The sequence below is a fragment of the Cyprinus carpio genome, chromosome B24 (genome assembly GCF_018340385.1).
Source record: "Cyprinus carpio isolate SPL01 chromosome B24, ASM1834038v1, whole genome shotgun sequence".
NCBI lineage: Eukaryota > Metazoa > Chordata > Actinopteri > Cypriniformes > Cyprinidae > Cyprinus > Cyprinus carpio.
Genome location: NC_056620.1, coordinates 3,530,797 through 3,546,971, shown reverse-complemented (window position 1 = coordinate 3,546,971; position 16,175 = coordinate 3,530,797).

The window sequence follows — 16,175 nt, the reverse complement described above, 5'->3', positions numbered from 1 at the left end:
CAAAATAGTTTTTTCAACATTAGGGCTGAACATTAGTGCTGACATTAGGGCTGAAATGATTAGTTTATCGACAACGAAATTAGATTAGATATTGTCAACAACGTAAACAAATATTTGTGTTGTCGAATAGGCATTTGATGTCACATGACCTAATGTAAGGGCCTGTATTAATATGGTTTGACCAGTGTGGTATTGTGGCACAAGACTGTAATTCAGCCCTTCTTGCAATTCCTTCTTCCAATAAAAGAAGACACACTTATGAGAAGAGCAAACAGAGATGAACCAGTAGATTTTTACAAAACTACAAACAAAAAATTCTGTCAAGGCCCCAATATACTTTCTTTGTTGTATGCAAGTAGTGCACTGTACCTTCTTCTCAATTTGGAACTAGCCACAGCTAGACAGACCTTCTTCTCAAACCTTATAAACAGTAATTTAAAAAACACTTGCACTCTTTTTGCTACTGTTGAGAGACTAACAAACACCCCAAGTCAGATTCCCAGTGAAATGCTCTCCAACAGTAAATGCAATGAGTTTGCGTTCTTCTTATCTGAAAAGATCAATAATATCTGAAAGGCGATTAAAACATCCTCAAGTTATCCAGAGGTCAGACAGATTTGACCACAATTTCATAAAGATGTTACTATGTCTATTTTTTGAAGCAATTGATAGCACAATATCGAAAAAAAATATTACAGCACCTTAAATCGTCAACCTGCTATCTTGACACACTTCCCACACAAAAGTGTGCTTAACTGTTTAGAAGCAGATCTCTTAAAAGTGGTGAATGCCTCACTTCTTTCTGAGACTTTTCCAAACTCACTGAAAACTGCAGTTGGTAAGCCCCTTCTGAAAAAGAGCAATCTTGATAACACCATATTGAGCAACTATAGAACAATATCAAATCTTCCTTTTATATGCAAGATTATTAAAAAGGTAGTTTTTAATCAGCTGAACAACTACTTAAACTCAAATGGATAGCTGGACAATTTTCAATCTGGTTTCCGACCGCATCACTGCACAGAGACAGCACTCATTAAGATAATAAATGATATTAGCTTTAGTTCTGATTCTAGCAAACTATCAGTGCTGGTACTACTAGATCTCAGTGCTGCGTTTGACACTGTCGATCATAACATACTTCTAGAGAGACTGGAAAACTGGATCTGGCTTTCTGGAATGGTTCTTATTTGGTTCAGGTCATAATTAGAAGGGAGATATTATTAGGTGAGTATAAGAGAGCATAAGTCTAAGTGGACGTCCATGACTTGCGGGGTCCCACAAGGTTCAATTCCTGCACCACTCTTGTTTAGCCTGTATATGCTCCCACTAAGTCAAATAATGAGAAAGAATGAAATTGCCTATCACAGCTATGCTGGTGATACCCAGATTTACCTAGCCTTTTTGCTAAATGACTACAGCCCCATTGCCTCCCCCTGCCAATGCATTGATGAAATTAACAGTTTGATGTGCCAGAACGTTCTTCAGCTAAACAAGGATAAAAACTGAAGTCATTGCATTTGGAAACAAAGATGAAGTTCTCAAGGTGAATGCATACCTTGACTCTAGGAGTCAAACAACTAACAATCAAGTCAGAAATCTTGGTGTGATTCTGGAGAGAGACCTTAGTTTCAGCAGTCATGTCAAAGAAGTAACTAAATCAGCATACTATCATCTCAAAAACATTGCAAGAAGAATGAGATATTTTGTTTCCTGTCAAGACTTAGAGAAACTTGTTTAATGCCTTTATCAGCAGCAGAGTGGACTATTGTAATGGTCTCATCACCAGCCTTCGCAAAAAGACCATTGGACAGCTGCAGCTCCTAGAGAATACTGCTGCCAGGATTCTGACTAGAACCAAAAAATCTGAGCATATCACACCAGTCCTCGGGTCCTTAGACTGGCTTCCAGTGACATTTAGTATTCATTTTAAAGTACTTTTACTCATTTATAAATCACTCAATGGCCTAGGACCTAAATACATTGCAGATATGCTCACTGAATATAAACCTAACAGACCACTCAGATCATTAGGATCGAGTCAGTTAGAAGAGATAATATGTTCTATAACATTAGCCACATTTAAATCCAGACTCAAAAATCATCTGTTTAACTGTGCTATTACTGAATGAGCATTGTGCTACGTCTAAACTAGTTGCACTGTATTCTATAATATATATATATTTTTTTATCTTTAACTGTTTTAATTCCTTTTAAATCAATTCATTTTAAATAAATTTTTAAATCATATTAAAAGTTTAAACAGAAGGTAAAAGTAAGTGCTGTGAAGTTAAAGAGAATGTGGGCAAAGAAAGACAAGTTTGTTGGTTAATCAGTTGAATGTAGGACCTCAGAGTTCTGTTTGTTTGGACATGTTTTTGGAGTTTAGCAAAAATGTCAGTACAGCCAGTAGGCTTTCAATACCCTTCAAACTGCGAAAATTTAAATTGCGAATTGAAAAATATGCCTGATGGAAATTTCACAATCAATTTCACAAATACGCCCATATATCGCAAAAAAACTTTTTTATGCTTGCATGAGGTGGCTTTTCAGGCAATGCGAAAAAAGGAATAATATGCAAAACTGTAATGGAAAGGTTTTTTTTTTTTTAACAGGTCACATGGCGTTCGTAAAAAGTCATATGATCATTCCTCAATGTACTATAACCTCCAAGAAACACTTCATATGTGGCTGTTCTCAAGTATAAGGGGCTTTCCCTGCCACTAAAGCTTAGACTATTTATACTGCACATGTCTGCAGCACGTTACGGCTCTGAAACAGCCACCGGAGCTGATCGCGGCCACTTTAGTTAACGCTTGTGTTAGCAGTTGCGCCAGTGCACGTCCCAGAAGCTGCTCTCCATGCTGCTTCTGTCAAGATACAATACATGCATACACCTCCTTCAATTAAATATAATGGCTAATGTAGCCAAAATCCATCAAAATCCATTGCCATGACTTATCGCGAGAAGAAAAAACTTATGTTTTAGTCGCATAACATCAGTTAATGGAGTTTATAAAATATCACCAAAGTTTTGTGCAGATTTGTAATGGAAATGCACCTACTGTACAGTTTTACAATGAGCCTACGTTGTCCATTTTACTAGAAAAGAAGTAAAAGAGTAAGATAAAGTGATTGTGAGATAACTCATTCGGCTCAGCAATACCCCCAAAAGCCGGCACCCCTGAGTAAAAGACCCGCCCAAAAACCACCTAATACATGCATGCATCTCCACTGTCTCCTCGTAGCTTTGTTGCCATGGAAACCTGAGGATGAAAAGAGTTACTTGTAGATTAAATGAGATATTTGAAGTACAGCCACCCCTCAAAAACACAGAGCAAAGTATAAGCTTTTTGGATAATGTTCCTCAAATTCATGTAGATAGCAACATTTTCACTCAGTCAGCCTTTGATGGGCTTCAAACGCAATGATCAAATGCGTCAATGTGCATCTGTGTACTAACAAAGTCGCTGAATGCAGCATTTTTCATCTCTGTTTATGATAAAGCATTCAGTAACATATTTATGAAACTGTGAAATAAGAACATGAAATATGATTTTCCTCAGTGGTGACTCTGAGTAATGGACGAGATTCAGTTGAGTCATCTGTCACATAGAAGTCTGCGTGTGTGTGTTGTGTCTTTGCCAGACTACTTTGAAATGTTTCTGAAGACTGCTACATTTCCACTGGCTCCAACAGATGAGTACGCTGATGATGGGATGACATCCGAAAACGGTTGAGCTGTTTGCATGCTTGCTGCCGCTCGGGGTGTGTGTGGATGCATGTTTGTGTGAATGTCTCCTTTACAGATGGCTGCTTTCTGAAGGAGATTAGCCTGGCTAGCCTTCCCTATGACGAACACGGACAGAACATCCCAATTCCCTGGAGGAACAAGCAACTAAGATAGCAGGCATTCAAACCGAGGAGGCAGCAGACACATAAACTGTTTCCCAGTCTGTCTCAATCAGAGTCCACTGAGCAGCCAATATAGAGAGTAATTTATTGTGCACCTTGTCCGCTGAATGAGGCCTAATGAATCAAGGAATTAGAGTGTTTATGGTGGCAACAATCTCTGTCCCACTGCTTCATTATAGCGCACTGAATTGCATGTTCTGGAAAGCAGTGGTGCAGGAGAAAATTAGCCTCCCGAACAGGGTTGCCAGATATGCGTAACAAAACCAGCCCAATTAATACTCAAAACTAGCCCAATCACGTTCCATAGGAAAATGACTATCACTCCAGAGTCGCAAAACCTATTCCAGTCCCCAAAATTAAAATAATAATAATAATAATAATAATAATTATAATAATAAAGCTGTGAAAGCAGTATAAAAGTAGTCCATTTCGCAAAAAAGATAAATAAATAAAAAAACTGCAGATTTGGCAACACTGCTCCCAAACTACAGGCTACTAATAAAACTGACTTCCTACAGACATTCAAGGAAAGCGTGTTTGGTTTCTGCCTCATTTTGCTAAGCTGCAAATCTACAAGTGCACTGAGACACAAAAACCAAGAAAATGCATCTTGTAACTGGAAAAACTGCTCTATGAAACAGCTGCTGCCAAGAAATGTATCATTATTACATAGTCTACATTCAGCTACTTTCAGTTAGTTACTCCCTATAGATTACTTGGAACAGCATTACTTAACCAAAATATAAAATGTTTCCTGTTACAGCTGTAAAAAAAACACACACTGATCACATCTTGTTAACATGGGAATTACTACATGATTAGCATTTTTAAATGTATAACAAAATAAATAATGTTACTACAGTAGTTGTCAAAGTGTAAGGTGCCATCCACGCAGAACACATTTTGTGTTTAAAAAAAGATGATTTAAAGGGATAGTTCATCCAAAAATGAAAATTTGATGTTTATCTGCTTGCCCCCAGGGCATCCAAGATGTAGGTGACTTTGTTTCTTCAGTAGAACACAAACAAAGATTTTTAACTCAAACCGTTGCAGTCTGTCAGTCATATAATGGAAGTGAATTGGAATCACGGCTTTGAGAGTCAAAAAAATGTACACAAATTAAACCCTGTGGCTCGTGACGATACATTGATGTGTAACGACACAAAAGGATTGGTCTGTGCAAGAAACTGAACAATATTTATATTGTTTTTATCTCTGATTTTCACCGCAATGTCCAAACTGTCCTAAGCGCAACCTCAACAGCCAATGCCTGACGTGTCTTCTTCTTTTTCTTGCTTTCACGGCAGATCACAGACTTATAAGTGCATTACAGCCACCTACATCTCAAATGGACCATTGACCCTCTATCTACAATCTCAATTAGGAGTGTCAATGGTCCATTTGAGAGATAGGTGGCGGTAAGTGATCTGCCATAAAGCAAGAAGAAGACGCGTTATGTGCCGGCTGAAAAAGAAGGCGCGAATGTGCTCAGGACAGTTCGGACATTGCGTTGAATCAGAGGGGAAAAAAAACAATGTAAATACTGTTCAGTTTCTTGCACAGACCGATTGTTTCATATCTTTACACATCAATGTATCATCATGAGCCGCAGGGTTTAATTTGGTTTTGTTAATGTTTTTTTTGACTCTCAAAGCTGTGATTCCCATTTACTTCCATTATATGACTGACAGTCTGCAAAAGAAACAAAGTTTTGAAGAAACAAAAGCTGAATTCCTTTTAACTTGAACTTCATTCTTTAAAATGCTGCATTGCACACAAGACGGTGTAAAAGACACAATATGTGAATGCAATGGTCAAAGATGTCTATCTAGCCCATGAAAAAAACAATGGAAAAGCATTGCCGTGAAAAATAATTAGCATTTCTTACATCCTTCAAAGAGACTGCAATCTCGGAATGCAGTGAGCTAAGTGGAAAAAACATTTTTTTAATTACACATTAGCATGTTGCTAAGCTAATTACATTATACTATAAACACAGAAATAGTTAATTTTTATTAGATTAATTTATTGTTATTGATACTTTTCTGTACTGGACGAATTACGATTATGATGTAAGTGTAGAGTATCTTGAAAGTGATTCAAAATTCATTCAGCACAAATATGTATCAAAATTGCAATAATTTTCATTATAACTTTTATTGATACTTTTCTGTATGAAATTAATTGCATTTATGATCAATTTCAAAGTTCATTCAAGATACAATACATTAAAATAGATAATTTTTCATTAGGTAGAACTACTGTACGTATTTTATACTTAGGGTGTCATGTTGTTAGCTTTGAAGCATGCTAACAAATAACTTTTAAAAATAACATGTCTCCTGTATGCATCTTGTGAGGAACATTATTTGTCATCAAATCAAATAGTCATTTCTGAAGGAATATATTTTTAGGTAACCCTGCCATTCTGTTAATGCATAACTAAAAGTGGGGGAAGGGATGAAAATGCCTGTCATATTTCAGATTTATCAGCCAATCTCCCAACGGACTAATGATTAACCAGAGCGCCATTGTGTTGTTCTGTACACATATTCACCTTCCTTTCTCAAGATCCCATGGGTAAACATATAGCCACACATGCGCTGAGCACAACACGCTTCACACTATCAGCCTTCGAGGTGATTAGACATAATTCAACTTTAGCGCTCGCCAACAAGCCCAAACTACGGCGCTGTCGGGATGGAGGTCAACGTGTGTAAATATCTCCACACTTATTAATGTGTCAACGTTCTAATGTGGCCACAAACAGCCCACAGGGGACCTGTGGCGAAATAAAAATGGGTGGCCGAAACAAGGTTTGCCGCGCCATTATTTTTACACGTCTTTACGACTCAATTTAGGCCGTGAGGAAATAAAAGAAGCCCACGTCAAAGACAAGGGTGCAGATGATTTACCGGGCCTGGATGTTTGTGTGTGTGTGTGTATGTGTGTGTGTGTGTGTGTGTGTGTGTGTGTGTGTGTGTGTGTGCATGGGTTCCGTGACTGCAATAGCTCTCTCAGCTGGTGTGGGTGTAAGCCAGTGAAGTCTGCTAATGAATAGGGCTTATTTTGATGAGTCTCTTTAACCTTGGTTAAGAGGCCTGGATGCACGGGTTCCGCCGGGGATCGGGTACGATGTCATGAAACACTCGGTTGCCTGGCAGAAGCTTGTGGGTCTCACATGTGTGCAAAAAAATGCCATTTCTCTCCTCGTAATTATGCAAACAGTCTCAATTAAAACTCACATTTTAAATGCAAATGAATGAGCTTTTATCAAAATAAGTGTCTTTTTTTTTCTCACTACCCAGACTTCATATTCCAGATGGACGCCATGGTTAAGAATTGATTAATATTTTTTTTTTTTTTTTTTTTTTTTTTTTTTTTAAACCAAGGTGGTATAATGGTAGCTTGGCTGCTGGGTTTTTAATTGTGTTGCAGCTTTTAGAAGAGAGCCGGTAGCGTCTGTAATGATGGTGACTTGCCTCACGTCTGGTTATTTTGCAGTTGTTTCGGAGCTGCTGGGGCGTACTAACATTGGAGGAGAGCGACAGTCAGTAATTAAAATTCTGTTCAGCATGACAACGCTGTTTCATGCCTCATTTTTCACACACAGGAGGAATACAAAATCCGCACCATGAACACAATGAGTAAATAACAGACGAATACTTACTGTCATAAGAGACATGCAAATGAGCGGAGGGGAATGAAATAACAGCGTGCCATGTTTACGCTTTACATAAATGTACAGTTTTACATATGTAACACTGTGAAGATTAAACATGCTATGTGGTGTACCTCATGCAACAAGCTGGCATGCTATTTCAGGTGATACATGAAATATGAATGATACGTTTGTAATAATTAGCTTACAATACAAATTAAGCAACATTGTGATTATGATAATGACTTTAAAGCATTTGATCATTAAGATGAGTCTGTCATTAGACTACTTTGACAGTCTTTACTTGTAAATATACAAAATAAGAGTGTCAAAGCCATTCTGATGTATTTCCAATTGAACATTGAAATTTTGATAGAATTTTATGAACACAAACTTTTAATATGCACTCACGAATCATGCACAATAATGCCAGAAACAGGCATTAATAAAGAAGAAATTGTCAATTTTGATTTCATGCTGACTTTAAGACATTAATTTGACTTAAGACTTTAGTAAACACAGTAAATATATATATATATCTATATATTTTTATTTCATTTTAAACACTGAATCTAAGTTTTTTTTTTTTTTTTACTGTGTTTTATTTCATTTTAAACACTGAATCTAAGTAGCAAAAATGGATGCTTGGTAGAAATTGAGAGAGAGGAAAAAAAAGCCTGTTTAAATAATTTCTGATCAAATCAACTGACTGAAATACTGATTATCACAAAAAGCTTATTTGCTATCACCTAGCCCTCTTTATGTCATTAACATCTAATCAGATTATTTAGTTTAAGTGTGATTTGTATAGTAATGGACACATGTGGGCATTTATCGCAAGCACACAACTGTGAATTCGGTGACTAGTTAGTATGACTGAAGGCAGACATGTGTGGGTCTCCTGGGACGGTGTCCGAGGGGCTCGTCAATTATTGTCAGTCAGTTATCAGCATTTCTCCCGGTATCCGGAGGTCTCAGCGGAGCAGGAGCCCACAGTCTCCGCGGCTCCTCAGCATTTAACCTGGGCCTCCACACTCTCAGCTCTTTCATCAAAAGCATCCTGCCTATTTTGTTTCCCAGCACCGCTGAGAGTTATTGCTCATGACAACAACTGCAATTCTCCCTTTTCTCTTGATCCCTCTCTCTCTCCACTCGCCACTTGCCGGGATTGTATTACCCTGTGATATTCTAGCCCTCTCTATTAAATATGCATGAACCCCAGAGATGAAATTAATTTTTGGAATGCTCACTTTTGAATGTTCAAATATGCCTTCATCTGCCTTTGTATCAAACCTTGAATGTGTAATTTCATTTAGGATAGAGGCAGTAGATTAAAGCAGCACCATTTGGCCAGTGATCAGTGCAATGCTGAAAAAGAATCGCAACAAAAAATATCAATATCTGGGGGTAACTTGGATGAAAAGTGGGGTTTGGTTGAAAGGCCTTAATATATTTGAATGACTGGAGTGAATTAAAATACAAATGTTCACCAAAAAATGAAAGTTATGTTATCATTTAGTCACCCTTATTTCATTTCATAACTCATTTAAATCCACATACATTCAAATATTGGTGCATGAAGATGGCACTGTTTCAACAAGGTGGTGATACTGTAGATCTCCTGGGGTATCTGGTACCATAATGCCAACAGCAGGGCCCTAGTTCCTGTATGTTGCAGGATGGTGGTGACTGTAGTTTGAACCTGCTTTTCAAATGGTTCATATCAGGTGAATTTGGAGGCCAAGGCATTAACAGAAATTTACAGCATGTTCCTCGAACTGCTCCTTGACGATTCTGGCATTGTGGCATGGTGCATTATTCTGTTGGTAATGGCCATCACCGGCAAGGAACACAGTTGCCATGAATGGGTGCTCTTGGTCTGCAACAATGTTCAGATACCTGACAGCTGTCAGGGATTCTGCTTTTGGATAATGGGGCCTAAGGTGTCCCAAGAAAATATCATCCACAGCATTACACCACCATTTCCAGCTGCAACAGTGCATCCAGGTGCCATAGCCCCTGTTGGTAATCTGTGTATCCATGCTTGTTTCTTGAGGCAAAAGTCATAATTAATGGTTTCTAAATAGTGAGAATTGGACACTTTTTTGTTATTTTTAGAGATAATCTACATTCATGTTCATCACGCTGTTCACTTTCACTGTATTAAAAGAGCAGCTTGAACATTTGTCAAAATATCTCCTATTGTGTTCCACTGAGAAACAAAGTCACACTAGCTTAAGAAAACACAAGGGTGAGTAAATGATGACAGAACTTGCATTTAAGGGCAAACCAACCCTTAAATCATCCCCACATTCTGTCACAACCCTGTTGTTGTTGTCGTCTTCGTATGCTCCAGCTGTGAAGCTTCCCATAAGTCCCACACTCACTAGAGTTGAGACCCAGCATAAAAGCAAAGTGTGCGATTGGTTCCACACACACATTCCCTCTAACTACATCTGCATAATTACATTCTGCAGCAGGGAAGTCTCTCTGGAGCCATATTGTTTGGAGACCAGTCAAATCCCCTCTCAGGCAGATAACCCAAAGGCTAACCACAGCTGATTCCAGAAAGGAATTTTTTTTTAGCCTTTTCCCCTCAGAGTTATAATTGGAAATCCAGTTTACCATCTTTTTATCAATGGCGAGACTATGAGCCTAACTGCTAGCTTGATTGGGGTGGGTCAATAACAGTTCGGGTTGGATGTGGCGGGTCGCTCGTAGGCGACCCCTCGGTTCTTATCAAGTAAAGTGGTTTTTGATTAGTGTTAATGGGGATTGGTAATGGCCTTTGGCTGTTACATGGACGGTCATGCTTCAAGTCAGGGCACACAGTGGGAGTTGTTTGTTGTTGTGAATGCACACACATAATTGCTTTTCTCAAGGGCACATAAGCCATGCGTCGCACTCCTATATTGTGTGTGCGCCGAGAAACTCATAAAGCTTTTTGCAGTGTTTTGCAGCCAAGTTATTCGAGTAATGCTTTAATGTTTTGTGTTCACATGCACCTGGGTGGTACAAACAAGGCCGGTTAAACTGCATGCGCTTTCTTTCCGCCCGCCACACTGAATGCATATCGAGCTTCGCCCTTGCATGCTAATGCATGCTTAATAGTATTCTTATGAACTGCCAGCGACTTCATACGTTAGCCAGCACTCTGTCAAATTAATGTCAATTCCATTAATGGCACTGTCCATTTTCTGGCTCTCTCCCTTTCGCCGCTCAAAGTTTCTCTCCCCAGCGCGGTCGCAGTGGGCCGTCGCCGCTGCTCTGCACAGATGAAATTAACGTCCGGGCTCATTTATCAAGAATGGGACCCAAAAGTGCGGATGAAACTCTGCCGATGAAAATCTGTCCTGAGAAATGTCACTGAGATATTAGGTTTAATATATCAAATCATGGGTCTTCCCAACAGTGCTGAGCCAACACCAGTTCACTGCCTCATGCTGCGTGTAAACACCGCAGCACACCATCGGTTTCATCATCTTCAGGAAACGGTCAGTGTGCAAGGAACGCGAAAGGTGTCGTGATTGATGCCTGGTTTTGCATGCTATCATCTGTCCCACAATAAAATTTGAGAATCTAAGCAAACTATCAGTTCACTATCTGCCACATGAGGGATGAGCTCTTTTTTAACGCTGTGTCTCTGTAGTCATGATCGATGTTTCGCTTTAGAAAGCAATGTGGCGAACAGTAGCAGTGATTGTTGAGAAGACAATGCTAGTTTTGATGAATGCTGCTCACCTGCATTCTGCACAACCCCACAGTTCATGCTGGATTTGAAATCTACTGTAAATTGATCTACAAGTTGTGTAAGAGTTGAGGCTGGAATACACTACATGATTTAATTTTTTTTTTTCTCAGATTTTTGCATGGATTTTTAGTCTGGAGTAATTTGACGATAGATGTCGAAAGTCAGAGCCAGTCTGCAAATCTTGACAGTTGTGCATGATGGGCAAATACTCGCATTTAATTTTTTTATTTTTTTATTTTTTATTTTTTAAGCTTCAGGCTATAGCTAGGTTTCCGTCACCCTGTTTTTATGCACAGCTTGAAGTGTCGCATCAGAATCAAGTGATGGAAATGCCAAATTTCTAAAGAAAAAAAAAGACTCCCTTAATTTTTACACTCGCTTGAGGTGGTTTTTGACTTGAATGCGAATAATTGGAAATGGAAACGCATTTGCCGAACAAATTCCTCCATGCGCCTCAAAAAAGTAATGTGACTTTGTGCAATGGGATGGGATAACTTGACTAACCAGTGGACTTCTTGTTGCACAGCATCTCTTTGTTTTGGTCATTCTAATATGCCTGAGCAAAGTCTGTCGTCAAAGGATTTCGGTATAATTGCCTCTCAGTCTTACATGACTGCATTCTCAAACAGCAAAGACCACATTTATTGTGTTTTGTCTGCTCACTCTAAGGCACAAGTAATTTATTACATATGAAAATGATTATATTCAGTGGCTTCTCCTACTTTTCTTAGCGATATTTAGTGCCAGTTTATCAGGAAGTGGCAATTTTGTTCTCTTCGACTTGTTGGATGGAAACGGTGCTTTATTCGCAAATGTTTAATGCAATATTCCAATTTTGCCGTTAACTTCACAACTTTGCATAGAAACATAGCTTATGATTCCATCCAGTTGGACAATATCAAACATGTTTGATATTTTGAGCCATTTTTAGAACACATTGTAGACATCTGTCACATGTCTTTAGTAGGTGCATGTTTCTGTGCGAGTTTGTGTTCAGATCACCACATACCCATTCGTGCCCAAGGGGTCAAAGTTTGTCTGGTTAGCATGGTCCAGTTTGGTTTTTTTATTGCTAGATGCTATACCATTATGCAGACAAAACAATTGGTGGTCATTATAATAGGTTTTATATTTGTTATGCAATTACCTTTTAAAGAAATCTTGCTTCTATCGTCTTCCAGCATTGTTTCTTTTCTTCTCTGTTTAAGCAAGTGCTGGAGAGCAGATCAGTAATAAGGCTCTTGATACCATCTCCAATAACAGACGAGAAAGCAGTGAAGCGAACGGCCCTTAATCAATGAAACATCCAGCGTCAGATACAGTACAGCGTACAGTACAGTAGAGATTTGTTCAATCTGCCTGCGAGAAAGCTTCAAAAAGTCCCACATTCATCATTCACGTTTTATCGAGCTGCAAAAACTGGAACATTACGCTAGTTTATTTCTTCATGGATTTATTCATTTATAAATATTCATCCTCCACATATGTCATGCACACGCACACGCGTGATTTATCTGAAAGAGAAATATTGCTTTTCTAATATTACACACCGAGATTTATTGTCTTGCATTACCATTGTTATCGCAGTAGCTTTCAAGTAATCTATTTTTACCACTATGGGCGTTCACTATTTACTGCACAGGAATATCATTTGGGATCATACTCCAGAAATCCATATAAGTGTGGAATCAAAGGCAGAAATCTGCAGCACAAAGCACTCTGGGACCCCACGGTGCCTGAATTAAGTGTCTCTTTAATGGAAATTCTCTATTTTCCAGGGCATTAGAATGATCCAGGCCTGGAATTTAATTGGAGCGCTGTGTTTCAGAGGAGTGATGTATGAAACGAAGTTCAAGTCGGGCAAGTCCACGCGTCCGGGCTTGATACAGAGCCTCAAACAAGCGTCCATCCATTGGGCTCAATCAGTCCGATGAGATCAGATTCTGATTTGAGACGGAAGGAAATAACAAGGGAGAAATGAAATGGTAATTACTATTGATTACCTATGTGCATATGACCCCACAGGCCTTGCTTTGCATACTTAAATCAACTTAAATAATTGGATTTGCTCATTTTTGTACGTGTAAGCCAGTGTGTGTGTGCGGCTATGAAATATGTCCAAGAATAAAAAAGTGACTGGCAAAAGATGCAGCCTGTCCCTTCTGATGCATTATTTTAAGCATGAACTGGTTTTATTTGTGAAGTTTACTGCATTGGTCGTTGCTCTGCACTTGATTTTGCTTCAGCAAACAGGAGGTTGTGATTCTGAATTGTCTGGGGAATCATTTATTATGTGATACTTACTTACAAACAATACTGCATATACTTATGCTGTGAGTACACAGGCGGTATAATGAAAATCAAGAGGCAAGAAGCAGCTGTGGTGTGTGTGTGTGTGAGACAGAAGCATGGCTGACCATGCTGCAGGACACGTGCTCAAAGCTTTAGTGTGATGATGCACTGCTGCCCCCTACTGGATCAGCAGCCAATCACATCACTGTAGTACGCAATCACTAATCATCCTTCAGACTTTTTAATACATTTAGCTAAATCTGAGTTTTGCATATAAATGATTTTGATAAAAAAAAAAAAAAATAACACTATTTTGATTGCTTCTATTGTCCTCATTTCAATAAAAGCGTCTGCTGAATGACTAAATGTAAATGTAAAATGTTCTGCTTTGTGTGATAATTCATACAGCTATTCCACTGTTTATTAGATAGACTTTTCTTTTTTATTTCACTATGGTGAAAACAGAATGAAGGACACTTACTTTACATGTCTGTGGTAAATGGCGTTAAATGTACGTTTCAAACTTTTGTTACAAAACGTAGATTATGGCTGGCACTTAGTACATAAAACATAAGTTACGTTGTAAACTTGGTCAGTCATGCAGTAGATATTTTAGATATTTTATGTCACCATTATGTCTTAAGATGGATTAAACAGTTTTTTTTTTAAATCAAAATTATTTATTTACTTTTATCACAGTATAACAATTAGTAGTGACAAATTAGTTGCGGTTCGGGTTTTTTTTTTTTTTTTTTTGGTGCAGGGAGGCTGATATGTACATCAGTATTGATAAAACCAATATAAATACATTTTCAAGCTATATTTGCTGTCAACTGATTCAGTTTAACAATTTGAAATGTACCAATCAAATAAATTCAGTATCATCAGAAACACAGATGTGACATGAATGCATTGCTGCAATTACATTTGGATAAATAATATTGTGAGATAACAGTTTAAAAATAAATACTGAATGCAGAAAAAAAAAATGAAACTAGGTGGTGGTCACTTTCATTGAATAGATTGATTCAAAACAGCTGATTCATTCATGGCATTAAATCACATACTTCACTAATACATGGTAAGTCAATAAAAACCATATGTGGAAAGAGCAGCATGTCCAGATTTACAGTATTCCCAAAACGTAGGTAAAGTACCCAGCTTGCTTACTACTGGTGAGTTGTGAAGTGCATAACTAAAGGACACTTTTCTCAAGCTTTATTGAAGTTCTGTCCAGCAGAATGATCTGTGACAGTAATGGAGAAGCTAAAGCCAATGGTTTTGTCCATTATACTGCACTTAAGGCTGCTGAGAGGCAGTTAGGAAGATGGTGTACTGCTAAATGACTGTCTAGTGTCTATATATGCCATTAGGCTAAATGAGGAAAACACACGAAGCTAAATGCCAATCCAGACCCATAAAAAAAAAAAAGGATCACAGTCATCATGGCAAAAACTTGCCTTACACCTTGGGCCGTGAGGAGCTGTGCTCTCTGTTTTCTGTGTTCAGATGTGTCTACAGAGTAAATGATGAAGAACAGCCAGAAGCATGGGTTATAGTTCTGTATCAAATTCCTCGCTTGATACCAGTAATGAATAGCTATATTGTCAGTAACCAGCCATTTAAGATCACTTTCTTCCAGAGTGTGGAACAAAAAAAAAAAAAAAAAAGAGAGAGAGAGGAAAGAGAACCCCAGCAAGAGAAACCCAGACATGTTACATCCTGTCAGATAAGAACAAGACCAGGCCGACCCCAGTGAGAGCAGCTCTGATGCACCAGCTCCAACGTGCCACTTACTGTCAGAGAGCAGGATGAAACTAACACTGGACAAACAGTCATAGTGGAAAAAACAACACCAGAAGGCTTATTCCATCCCTGGTGCCAAGAAAATAATAATAAAATAACCCGATGCAAAACCCCCAACCCCTTAATAATAATAACATTAATAATATAAAACAACAAAAAATGTATTTGTGTGTGCAGCAATTTAAAACTATTCACTTATCTTTCTAATATTCCTTAGTCTTCTAAATGTTTAAAAAGTTATAATTTTTAAAGCGATTCAGCAGGTTCAGAGTGAGTGTGTGTATTATTTTGAATGTTTATTTAAAAATTATTTATTGCATAATTAATGATTATTATTAAAATTTGCAAGTTATTTATTTAAATTATTATTATTATTATTATGATTTTGTCTTTCCGTGAATGATGAATATATAATAATTATTTATATTTTACAGCTGATAGGACATATTTCACAGAAAATTGCATACGTCATTCACAAAAAAATCTATATTTGCAATACTGAAATAAAACTAATGGTATTAATAAATAACTTTATTATTATTATTATAGTTATATTATTATTATTATATTAAAAAGTCACTTTTGCCACAAGCACTCGTTGATTTCTTGTCTTGCTGTTAGCATCCATCCATCAGGTCTGTACCACAATATTATGGTATATATATACTGCAATATTCATTATATGGTACTTTTAAAGAATACGAGTACCAAGGCACAAGTTGAATAACCAGGGTAATGTGTTTAATCAGA